At 41.6% G+C, this 12,573-nt stretch overlaps 1 protein-coding gene across 15 annotated transcripts in view; it reads left to right on the top strand.

Annotated features, from left to right (window-relative positions):
- The window catches only part of LOC132401029 (ensconsin-like), a 196,392-nt gene that overhangs the window by 87,701 nt on the left and 96,118 nt on the right, over nt 1-12,573 (top strand). For 14 of the 15 annotated variants that reach the window (XM_059982782.1, XM_059982779.1, XM_059982783.1 and 11 more), the window contains exons 2-3: nt 131-172; nt 7,744-8,179. The gene's annotated coding sequence lies outside the window, so the exon portion shown is untranslated. The remainder of the gene's footprint in view (nt 1-130; nt 173-7,743; nt 8,180-12,573) is intronic. The other variant, XM_059982770.1, reaches the window with a different exon arrangement.

Below are 12,573 nucleotides of genomic sequence, written 5' to 3'. Positions count from 1 at the left end.
CCCTTGTATGTGAGGAAATGAGGTCCATGTCTATGTGGGAGGCAATTGTCTAGAAGAGTTTGACAGCTGACATTCAGCCTCTGTGTGATTGAAGTCAATTCAACTGATACAGTACCGTTCTTTTTGGCAGGTTTGATGAGCATGACGGAGTTGGTACATTGGGGGCTGTTGAGTAAGTACCAGTGTGCTCTGCAACTTCTGCCATCTCCAAAGGGATCCTACCACCAAATATATCTTTCCTTTCCTCCCGCCCCCCGCTTTCCACAGGGATTTCTCCATCTGTCATTCCTTTGTCCATTTGTCTCTCTCCACTAATCTCCCTCCTGGCACTTATCCCTGCAAATGCAACTGTCCATTCACCTTCTCCCTCACCTCCATTCAGGGCCGGACACAGTCCTTTCAGGAGGGGCAGTACTTCACCTGTGAATCTGCTGGGATCCTTTAATGTTACTGGTGCTCTCGATGCAGCCTCCTCCACGTCAGTAAGACTTGTCATAAATTGGAGAACTGCTTCATCCAGCACCTTTGCTCCATCCGCCAAAAGTGGAACTAGCTGGTGGCCAATCATTTTAATTCCAATTCCCAACCCATCTGACAGGTCAGTCCTTGACCTCCCCTTGTGCCACGATGAGGCCTCTCTCAGGCCGGAGGAGCAATACTTATATTCCATTAGGGTAGCCTCCAACCTAATAGCATCGATATCAATTTCTCCTTCTGTTCAAAAAAATTTTCTCCCCCACTCCCCTCTTCTTTTCCCCTCCTGTTCCCCTTACTATCTCTTCTTTCAGTTAGTCCTGATGAAGGGTCTTGGCCCGAAACATTGACTGTACTCTACTTCTTCCTATAGATGCTGCCTGGCCTGCTGCATTCCACCAGCATTTTATGTGTGTTGCTTGAATTTCCAGCATCTTCAGACTTTCTCGTGTTTGCTAATATATCAATATTATTCTGTCGCTCAAGATAATGTACTCCCCCTCAATATCATCACCAATTTGATTAGTGTCTGTAGGCATACTAATCACTCATCCTGCATTCATATCCTCATCATTATAGTATACGAGGGATGATTGATAAGTTCGTGGCCTAAGGCGGGAGGAGATGAGTTCTTAGGCTCTAGTCACATGCACTTGCAGTTTAACTCTTTGAGGAATTATGCAGAAAGTTTGAAGTTAATAACTCATCTCCTTCTACCTTAGGCCATAAACTTATCAATCACCCCGATGAGTTATTAACTACAAACTTTCCATAGCAGCCTGGGATGCACTTCATCAGGCCCTGGGGAATTATTTGCCCTAAAGCTAATAGCATATTCTAGAATATCTTTGTGCCCATTTCTGAATTCTTCAACAACAATCACCTTCTTATTGAATTCAGGTCAGAAATAGTCATTTAAAACCTGCCATATGTCCTCAGTCGGCACACACAAATTGCCATTTTGATCCTAATTATATCCTTTGTCCAGAGTTAAAGTTTCAAGTCAAAAGCAGGGAGAAGTACAAAATAAACTTTCATCCATGCATTTCCAGCTCTGAAAGTTCTCTGATGAACTTTCCCATGTAAGTGTGGGATTTACAATACAAGCACTTCCCTTCCCACCATCCAGTGACCCAAACAAGTTTTTCTGACTTGTCGGGTATGTCCCTCAGCCCGACAATACAATAAACAATACACTGCACATATGATAAGGAAGCATAACCAGTCTCTTATATTAAACTATTTCTTCTGGTTTCACCCTTTCACAGATATTTCCTGTGACCCATCCATAGCTTCTGTCATCTTCTCAATACAAATGCTGCCTGATCTACTGAGTGCTTCCAGCATTTTCTGTTTTTATTCTTTCTCTGTAAAGTAAATGCATCATAAATCTCCTTTAAACACCTCTCCAACCTCTAATCGAAGCTATGCACACCACCCAGGATTCTAAAAGTATTCTTTTGTTGAATTTTTGGGGGAATAGGACTTTGATCAATGCTTCTTACCAATTTGTATCAGCTTGCCCTTCAGCTTCTGAGGGTCTAGAGAAAGTAGTGCTATTTTTCCAAACTTTCCTTTTCACTGATACTCTCCAATACAGGTGACATCCTGGTGAAAATCCAACGTTTCCACATCCTAACTGTACTCAAGACCAGAACTGCACACAATACTCCAGATGTGGCCTGACCAAGACTTTATACTGTTGAAACGTAAATTTCTGACACTTATACTCAGCATCTTTTCTGTTGAAGGCAACTAATTCATATCTTCTTTACCATCATATATGCTGATGCTTTTTTCCCAGAGCTATGAGCTTGCATCACAAGATCCCTCTGTACATCAATGATCCGATGGGACTTGCCAAGCACAGTATACTTTTGTCTTACATTTGACCCCTCAAAGCATAATACATGACATTGTAAAGACTAAATTCTATCTGCCATTTCCATGTCCATATTTCCATCTGGTCTACAGTATATCGTGCACTATCCTTTGAAAACCTCCTCGCCACCCACAGTTCCACCAATACTTATGTTGTCTGCAAATTTAATAATCATCTCACATAAAAAACACCCAAATGATTTAAACATATCACCAGCAACAGAGGTGCCAGCACCAATCCTTGCTTAACACCACTGGTCAGAGAACTCCAGTCAGAACAACATCCCCCCAAACCTACGCTCTGTCTTCAATGATGATGGTATTGAATCCAATCTGCCAACCTTCCATTGATTCCATGTTCCTTCATTTTCTGGATCATGAAGGACCTTGTGGAAATGTTTACAGATGTCCTCTACTACACTTCTCTCATCAAACATCTTTGTAACTTTTTCAGATTTCTAACATCTGCATTTATTTTCATTTTCATTTATGAGGTAAGGTGTTGATTTGATATATGCCTGATATATGCCTGACCTAACCTATTTTTCCAATGTGAATGTAATCAGCATAAAGAGAGTTAATTCCACCAAGTCCATCAGAATGATATAACCTAAAACGAATTTCCATAACATAGCAGCTGTTCTCTCCTCAGGCATCAAATGTCCTTGCCTGCAGAGGACTGGATCAGAGAACACCTTTATAAATGGGTTAAGTCTGCTTAACGTGGAGTAGAGAGACATCACCTGCCTGTATGTAAATCTTAGTTAAACCTAACAGCTTTACACATGCAAAGCTTGTCTCTTCTCTGAATTTCAATTGTCTTCAATCCAACTTCAGTTGTCTGCACAGTGAGACAGGGAACAGGCAGGCCCTGAAGACGCGTGTCCCCAAAGCCAACTGGAAGACCAGCACTCGAACTGCCTTCTCCAGCTGCATTTTTGTGTGTCCTTCAAGTTTACCAGTGCATCTTATCTGTTTGGCACAAGGAATTTAAGACACTGTAACTCTTAGTCTTCTAGTTTCTGCCACTACTCCCAGCTTGTCTCTCACACCTGAATCAGAGGACTAAATAAACTGCATTTTGAAAGATACAGATCTTTGTAAGTTTCTTGTCACATGAAGGTCAGAATAAACAGTATACATGTTAATGATAAATCCAGTCAATACAGTGATAAGAGAATGTTGCAAAGTTTTGTTGTGTAAACCGATATTGGGAAAAAAGCAATGCTGAAGTGACAGACGAGTTGGAATCGTGGGTTTGAGAATGTGGCGGCACCAGCAGGGAAGGGAATGTGACAGGGATAATTGGCTCAGATGTCTGATAGCAGTGTGGAAAATGCTGTTCTTGTGTCCAGTCATCTGGGATTTCAATGTCCTGCATCTTGTGCTGGAAGGTCGAAGAGAGGAAAGAGGGGGGTAGCAACATCGACGATACCATTAACCACCCTGATGCAATTACCTGTGACGACGGACTGGAAGGAAAGAAGGGATGAGCCTGTGATTGTCTGGAAGTGTTTATCATCTGCTGCAGCTTCCGTTATCCAGATCCAATTGACGGACCTGATAGAGATACAACCTATCAAGTCTGTAAAACACATATCTAAAAGTCTTAAAGATTTCTGTGGACAAGCTGAATCTCCTGAGGTGCCTAAGAAACTATATATATGCTCATATGCTTTAGATACGTTAAAAATTATGAATAAGCATCGATTTTGATTAAAATTAATACAATCACCATTAATCATCTTTGTCACCTGCTTAAATTCCCATCATCATGGAGCATGTGTACTGCATCTTCCAGCAACTCTTATCATGAAAATTGTCATTTATGAAGTAAGAGATACCAAAAGACCCAGTGAAGACTTCAAGAATTGGATATCAAGTCCTTGGTCTAGAATCTGACTCAGTTGTTCCAACATCAATGGAATCAGCAGGGAGAGAGAGTTTATTCCACCAAGTTCATTTCAGGGATAGAACTCAGCAGCATTTCGGAAAACTAGCAATCCTTTCCTTTGGCAATGAATATTTCAGCCTGCAGGGCAACGCATCAATTGCTCATTCGTTATGTGCCATGTCATCTGCTGTGAGCAATCATGGTCTTTCCATGACCAAGACTGTTTTTGGCAAATTTTTCAACAAGATAGGTAGCCCCAGCCATTATCAATACACTTCAGATTGACTGACTGGTGTCAATAGTCACGTAACTAGTACTTCTGATATGCAGCATCTGCTCATACGACTATCCACCAGCTGTTCCCATAGTTTCATGTGACACTGATAGGGGCACCTATGCAGGTGCAACACCTTGCCCAAGTTTGACCTGCAGGCTTCACACCTACCTTGGTGGAGATGTATCTCCACTCTGCCATCCTAAAATGGATCAATAAACATCTTTTTAAAGAGGTTACATTTGCTTAACCTGGAGCAGATTGATATCACTTACCCGGGAATTTGTCTTGATATCTTGAAGTGTTTGCTTTACACTTCAGTATTAAAATTTCAAATAATCTTTAGAATACTGCATATGCAAATCTTATCAACTCTCTGAGCACTGAGACTGAGATCAGACAGACTTTTCAAAACCTATATCCCTTGAAACTGCATCAGTTATGGACCATCACTCCAAATGACTTCTTAGGCTGCACTGTGATGTACCCTGTGACTTTGCATGAGTACCTTGACTGTATTGTCCAAGGATTGGAAAATCACATAACACTTAGTTTCCCAGTTTCTGCCATATCTCCTGGTTTGCCTCTCACTCCTGCACCAGAGATCTCATGTAAATTGTACATTTGTAATAAATGTGCAGTTGACATGTCAGATGATCTGTCATGGACCCAGCAGACAAATGCAATCATGAGGAAAAGGTGGCAGAATCTTTACTTTCTTTAGAGGATAAGGAGTTCCCAAACTTCTTTATGCCATGGAGCCTTACCATTAACTGAGGGAGGGGGCTCAATGGAGCCCAGGTTGGGAACCCCTGTTCTAACATTTGACCTCCAAAAGCATAAAATATGACACTTGGAAAGACTAAATTCCATCTGCCAGTTCAATGTCCATATTTCCAACTGGACTATCCCCCACGCTACGCTTTGAAACCTTCCTCGCTCTCCCAAACTCTACCAATACTTATGATGAATGCAAACGTACTAAACATTCCATGTAAAAAATTTCCAGAAAATTGAAATAAATCACAAGGAACTGAGGTCCAAGCACCAAAGCTTCTGCAACATGACTGGTCAGAGTCCTCCAGTCAGAATAACGTCCTGCAAAAACTACGCGCTGTCTCCTACAATGATATTATTGAATCCAGTCTGCCAGCCATCCATTGATTCCATGAGTCTTAAACTTCAGGATGATGAGGGACCTTGTGAAAGTCTTTACGGATGTCCACGTAAACATCATCTACTACAATGTTCTCAACAAACACCTTTGTAACCTTCTCAAATGTCTAACATCTGCATCTATTTTTATTTTCATTTGTGAAGTAAGAGATACCGGAAGGTCTAGTCTGTTGGTGTAACATACAAGAAGCCTGATCTGTGGTCCAGTACCTAACCTATTTCCCAACGTGAATGTAACCAGCACACAGAGAGTTAATTCCACCAAGTCCATCAGAATGATTAAACAGAATTTCCATAACACATCAACTGTTCTCTCCTCAGGCATCAGAGATCCCTGCCTGCTAAACATTGGATCAGAGAACATCTTCATAATTGGGTTAAATTTGCTTAACATGGAGTAGAGTGCCATCACCTGTCTGGATTTACATCTGAATTATGCCTAACAACTTTACACATGCAAAACTTGTCTCTTCCCTGAATTTTAACTTCAATTGTCTGACCAGATAGAAAGAACAGCCAGGCTCTACAGACAAGACAAACAGGAGTCTTGATGAAGGATCTCAGCTTGAAACACTTTATTCTTTTCCATAGATGCTGCCTGGCCTGCTAAGTTCCTCCAGCATTTTGTGTGTGAGGCTCTGCACATTTATCTTCCTGAAGCCATCCCGTTTGTAGGACCAACGCTCCAAATGCCTTCTTTGACTGCAATATTGTGTATGCGTTGACTTTGCAAATGTACTTTGACTGCTTTGCCCAGAGATTGGAAAGTCACATGACACTTAGTTTCCTAGTTTCTGCCATATCTCCCAGTTTGCCTCTCAGTCCTGCCCCAGGAAACTACATGGGGTTGGGGAGTGGGGGAGGGTTGAAGCTTTGCTGCTGCTTGTTTGTGTGGGGAGGGAGGCTTTGGGGTTCTAACCCTTTTTCTGTAATTCATGCTTTGTTTTCTTTTCTCTCTCTTTCATGGATGCCTGCAAAAAAGTAAAGATCTCAGGTCATATACTGTATACGTTCTCTGACTGAACCATTGTTAATAAATGTGTAGTTGACACGTACACAAACACAATCTTAAGGAAAAGGCAGCAGATTCTTTAATTTCTCTGGAGGTTCGCATTGTCATTAAACACTAACATACTTCAGATCAACTCACACAAAATGCTAGAGTAACTCAGTAGGTTAGGCAGCATCTACGGAAATGAATAAACAGTTGACGTTTTGGGATGAAACCCTTTATCGGTAATGGAAAGAAAGGAGAAAGATGCCAGTATAAAATGTTGGGGGAAGGGGAAGGACAACGAGCTCAAAGAAAATTGAGAAAATCTATCTTGGGTGCAATATATTGATACAATTACAATGGAAGTACAACAGTGGCTGCAGATATACTGTGGAGAGCACAAAACTGGCTGTATCACCGTCTGGTACGGATGGGCCACTGCACAAGATCGGAAAAAGCTGCAGTATGTTGCAAACTTAACCAACTCCGTCACGGGCGTCAGCATCCCCAGCACTGAGGACAACTACAAAATGTGGTGTCCATCATTAAGTACCCTCATCACACTGGAAATGCCCTCTTCTCATTTCTACCATCAATACACGAGCCTGCAGAGACACATTCAATGTTTTAAGAATAGCTTCTTCCACTCTGCCATCATATATATATATAAATATATACACACATACATACACTCTATATATATATATATAAAGCTATAATTTACAATAAGAAAAAATATATATATACGGTATCACTCATAAAATGCTGGTGGAACGCAGCAGGCCAGGCAGCATCTATAGGGAGAAGCTCTGTCGACATTTCGAGCCGAGAGCCTTCGTCAGGACTAACTGAAAGGAAAGATAGTAAGAGATTTAGAAGTAGGAGTGGGAGGGGAAAATGCAAAATGATAGGTGAAGATCGGAGGGGTTGGGGTCTACACATTCTTGTAGCTAGACGGAACTGCAGTATTGATGTTACTGTCAGATTAGCAGAGTAGACTTGATGGACCAAGTGGTCTCCTGTTCCTAACTGTCATGTTTTTACCCACAGGAAACATTCATTCTCTCCATGCAGAAGCCACTTGACCTGCTGAGTCTTTTCAGTGTTTAATGCCTTAATTTTAATGGGACATGGTTTCCTGTGCTGAGGGGTAAGAATGGTCACAGAGGATTGATGGAAGCTTAGCTGCTGTTACTGACTAAGCGAGTATCGTTGAAGGCAGGCATCGAAATAATGATCAAACTTTCCCTTATTCTCTCACTGGAGTTAATCACTTTCTGGCTATACTTCAACCTTGCCAAGAGTAACGGCACAAACACGAGGAAATCTACAGATGCTGGAAATTCAAGCAACGCACACAAAATGCTGGTGGAACACAAGCAGGCCAGGCAGCATCTATAGGAAGAAGCACAGTCAATGTTTAAGGCCAAGACCCTTTGTCAGGGGTAACGGCTTCTGGTCCCAGAGGAGGACACTAGGTGGGAAGGTAAAACAGATTCATTGTTACTTTGAGATATACAATGAAAAATAATATTTCCATTAAGGAAAAAGAAGTGGGTGATTTCCAGTTGTGACTTGACCCAGACCATTTGTTTTAAGCATTCACACCTAAGCTTCCAGGATAGTCTCAGAATTTACAGGCCATCCTGTAAATGCACCAGCTTTTATATAGGGGGTCCTGGGAGTCAGTCACTTCACTAATGGTATCTGAGAGTGTCCTGGCTGAAGGACTTCCCATCATTGAGCTTCTATTAACAGTGCATTCCCGTGAGTGTCTCAACATCTCATGCCTCCCAGGAGATACACATGTTAGTATTGTCAAATGTCGCAGAAATGAGTCCGTTTTTAACTAATTAGACATCCACAATCTCCGGATCTGGAGTATTATCTGAGTTCCTCACCCTGAGAGGAATATATCTGCTCTGGAACTCAATGTAACTTGATCTTTAATGTCAGGGAAGCTTGAGTTATATTTGGCGGTTGTCATGACCTGTATTCTCTTTAATTAATGTTCACTAATTGGAGCACATCAACTAATTGAAAAATAAGAAATAAAATTTCCTGTGTGGGGGTGTCCAAGTTAGCAAAAGTTAACTTAAAATTAAAATCAATATGAGGGGGTTCTTTGACAGGCAGCAATAAACACCACAGATCAGCAGAGTGAATCACCTACACTGATCCACTGGAAATCTCCATTCACAGCCCACAACTCTGAATCACTTACACTGATCCCTCTAACAACTTGCATGCATGTCCACCAGCCCAAAGTAATTAATCATGTTTGATGCACCATCAATAACTCACACTGAGACGTAAGGCGAGATATCGGCTTTTATTGACTGGAAGAAGGAACCAGGAGTGAGTGTCCATCATACCATGTCCTGGAGACTGAGGCCGAGCGTCAGGCCTCAGATCGCCTTTATACAGGGGCCTGTGGGAGGAGCCACAGGAGCAGTCAGCAGGGGGCGTGTCCCGACAGGCACGTAGTTCACCACAATGTTACGAACCCCTTTAACAGATCCTACTCTTGAGAACATCAAGCACTTGGGATTGGTATATTGGATTCAAAATGAGCGTTGGACACAGGAACCAAAGGGTCGAAGTAGAGGGGTGTTATTCTGACACAAAGTCTGTTCCACAAGGATCAGTGCTCGACCTCCATTGTTGGTGATATATATTTGTGAGTTATAAGGTACCTAATAAAGTGGCCACTGAGTGTATATTCACTAAATAGTATGAGTAGTTTCGCAGGATGGGAATATGAAATAGATGCCACAGCCTTAATGTGAGAGGAGGAATATTTAAAGTCAAACATTACTTTTACAAGGAGTGGTACATCCCTGGAACTTGCGACTAGGAGTGGTGGTGGAAGCAGATGTGATAACAACCTAACAGAAGCATTTAAACATGACATTGAGAGGATGGAGGAATCTAAGACTATTGTTCCTGCCTCAACCATTTCCTCTGACAGCTGGTTTCATTTTCTCAGCACCTTCTGCACAATGGTGCCCCTCAGGTCTCTTCCAAATCATTCCCCTCTCACTCTGAATCTGTGTCTCCAAGATTTAGAACATCAAACAGTAGAGCACAATACAGGCCATTCAGCCCAAGATGTTATATTGATTTTTTATCCCACTGTATAATTAATCTAACCCTTACCTCCTACAGGACCCTTAATTTTTCTGTCATCCATGTAACTATTTAAGTATTTATTTATTTATTCTTTCATTCATCCATTCATTGAATCGCCCATTTATTTATTTATTGATGTATGTATGTATGTTACCGGTTTGGTTACTTTCCACACACAAAGCCATGCTGTCTCCTGCTAATCAGACTGCCTATCCCGATGCTGGTAGATCCTGTAACTCAGAATTCTCTCCAGTAATTTCTCTACTACTGATGTCAGGCTGACTAGTCTCTAGTTCTGTGGCTTTTCTTTGCTACTGTTCTTTAAAAATTTAATGATATTAGCCACCGTCCAGTTTCCAGTGGCTAATATTGAAGCAAATACAGTTCGAGTACCCCTTATCTGAAATTCCAAAACCCGAAAACTTCCAAAATCTGAATTATTTTCTGAGCACTGACATGATGTCACAAATGGAAAATCGTGTAAGGTGCTGTGAAGATTCTCAGGCAATACACAGGTCACTGCACACCACAGAGAGTTCTGAGAAGTGACCACATGGATGTAATGAGCGGAAGTTAACGAAAAATAGGAAATCACTGCATTAAGTGAAAAGTTAAGATCCCAATCGTCCCATTTTCCCCTTAAAGTACTCTTAGTTTTATAGTCAAAGGATACACTCCTCCCTGACATCCTAATCAAACGTATGCCACCTTTTTCTTAACCATCTCTCTTATCTCTCAGCCAATGTTCTCTAAGTCTGCCAGGCTTTCCCTTCATCCTAACATGAACCTGTGCCCCTGGATTCTTGATATCACACTTTGAAAAGCTCCCATTTGCCATTCGTTCCTTTCTCTTCAAACTGGGTCACTGAATTGACATCTGCTAGATCCTGTCTAATTCACCCAAAACTAGCCCAGCCGCAGTTTAGTATCTTAAACTGTGCACCTGTCCTATCCTTTCTCATCACTATCCAGAAACTAGTTCAAAGTTCCAACTACAAAGTAATTTTATTGTGAAGGTATGTAGGCACGTGTACCCTTGAGATTCATTTTCTTGCAGCATTTACAGGAAAAAGAAATACAATAGAACTTATCAAAAATTAGGCATAAACAGACAAAGAGCAACAAAGAACCAATGTACAAAAAGACAAACTGTGCAATCAAAATATACTGTGAACAAGAATTGTAAAGAGTCCTTAAATATGAACCTGTGTTGTAGAATCAGTTCAGTCATGGTGATTGAAGTTATCCACAGACTGATGGTTGTAGGGTGATAACTGATTCTGAACCTGATGGTGTGGGACCTAAGGCTTCTGGACCTTAGGTTCAGAAGAGAAGAGGGCATGGCCTGGATGGTGGGGGTTGGTGGGCCGTTTCTCTGATGATGGATACTGCTTTCTCATGGTGTCATTCCACATCAATGTATTTAATGGTGGGGAGGGCTTTGTCTGTGATGGACAGGGCTGTGCCCACCTTTTCAATTGCTGTTTTCATACCAGGTCATGATGCAACCAGTTTGGGTAATTTCCACTCTGCATCTGTAGCTGTTTGTTAAAGTTTTCAGTGACCTGCCAAATCTACACAAACTTCTGAGAAGGTAGCGGTATTTGTCATATCTTTGGTGATAACTCTTACTTGCTAGTCCCAGGTCAGATTCTCTGATATGTTAACAAGGAATATAGAAGTACTGACCCTCTGTACCTCTGTTGCCCTAATGAAGACTGGCTCATGGACCTCCAGTTTCTTTCCCCTGTACTCAATAATTACTTTTTTAGTTTTGCTGATTTTGTGTGAGAGGTTTTTGCTATTGTAATAGCATTATAGTTACTCAAGCTAAAGTCACCCTGACTGCCACTTCAGTTACCTACCCTGACTTATTCGACAGGAGGAGATATAGTTTATCACTCTCCTAAGTAGGGTCCTCAGCATACTGACTCAAACTTTCATCTACACTTTTCAGATTCCTTCCCATCCAGGTCCTCAGCTGTGGAGTTAGTCCAGTAAAAGTTAAATCCCCCACTAACAAAACTTATTATACCTCCAACTATAATACAGTTCTACAAGAGTGTTTCTAACTTCTATCCATGTGATTTCACTGCATAATTTCATTAATGTTATCTTTAAGTACCCTGTTGTCCTCCTTTTTCAAAAGGGTTACAGTGCTTTCCCCCTTACTGGTACTCCAGTCACATCTGTATACTGAATACTGAGCTGCCAGTCCGGCCTTGTCCCAGCTATGTTGCTGTTACCATTGTTAACGTGCCAGCCCTTAGAACCAATCCATGTCCTGACATCATCCCTTACCTGTTCAACCTCCAGAAGTGAAATACTGTAAATCGCAGTAAGTATTCCATTCCCTGCCTTTCTCAATGACTGAACTTGCTCTCACTGGCTCTGCTTCATCCCATGACTTGCTCCTACTTGTAGTTCAACGGCCTCCCCCCTCACCAATAAAACTTAAATCCTCTCCCTGAGTAGCGTTAACGAATTTCCCTGCAAGGATTTTGGTGCCGCTTTGATTTAGGTGCAACCTTTTGACTTCTACAGGTTGTGTCTGCACCCCGTAGAGTTCCCGATAATCCAAGAACCGGAATCACTGCCCCCTGCTCCAGTTCCTCCACCACCAGTTTAGCTGGCATATCTTCCTATTTCTGTTCTTTGCTGGTACATGATACCAGTAGTTATCTCGAGATCACTACCTTAAATACCCTGTTTCATAACTTCACACCTAACTCCCTATACTCCTTCTGC

The sequence above is a fragment of the Hypanus sabinus genome, chromosome 10 (assembly GCF_030144855.1).
Source record: "Hypanus sabinus isolate sHypSab1 chromosome 10, sHypSab1.hap1, whole genome shotgun sequence".
In the NCBI taxonomy this organism is placed as follows: Eukaryota; Metazoa; Chordata; class Chondrichthyes; order Myliobatiformes; family Dasyatidae; genus Hypanus; species Hypanus sabinus.
The sequence above is the reverse complement of the archived record's forward strand: the minus strand, read 5'-3'. Positions and strand labels throughout refer to the sequence as shown.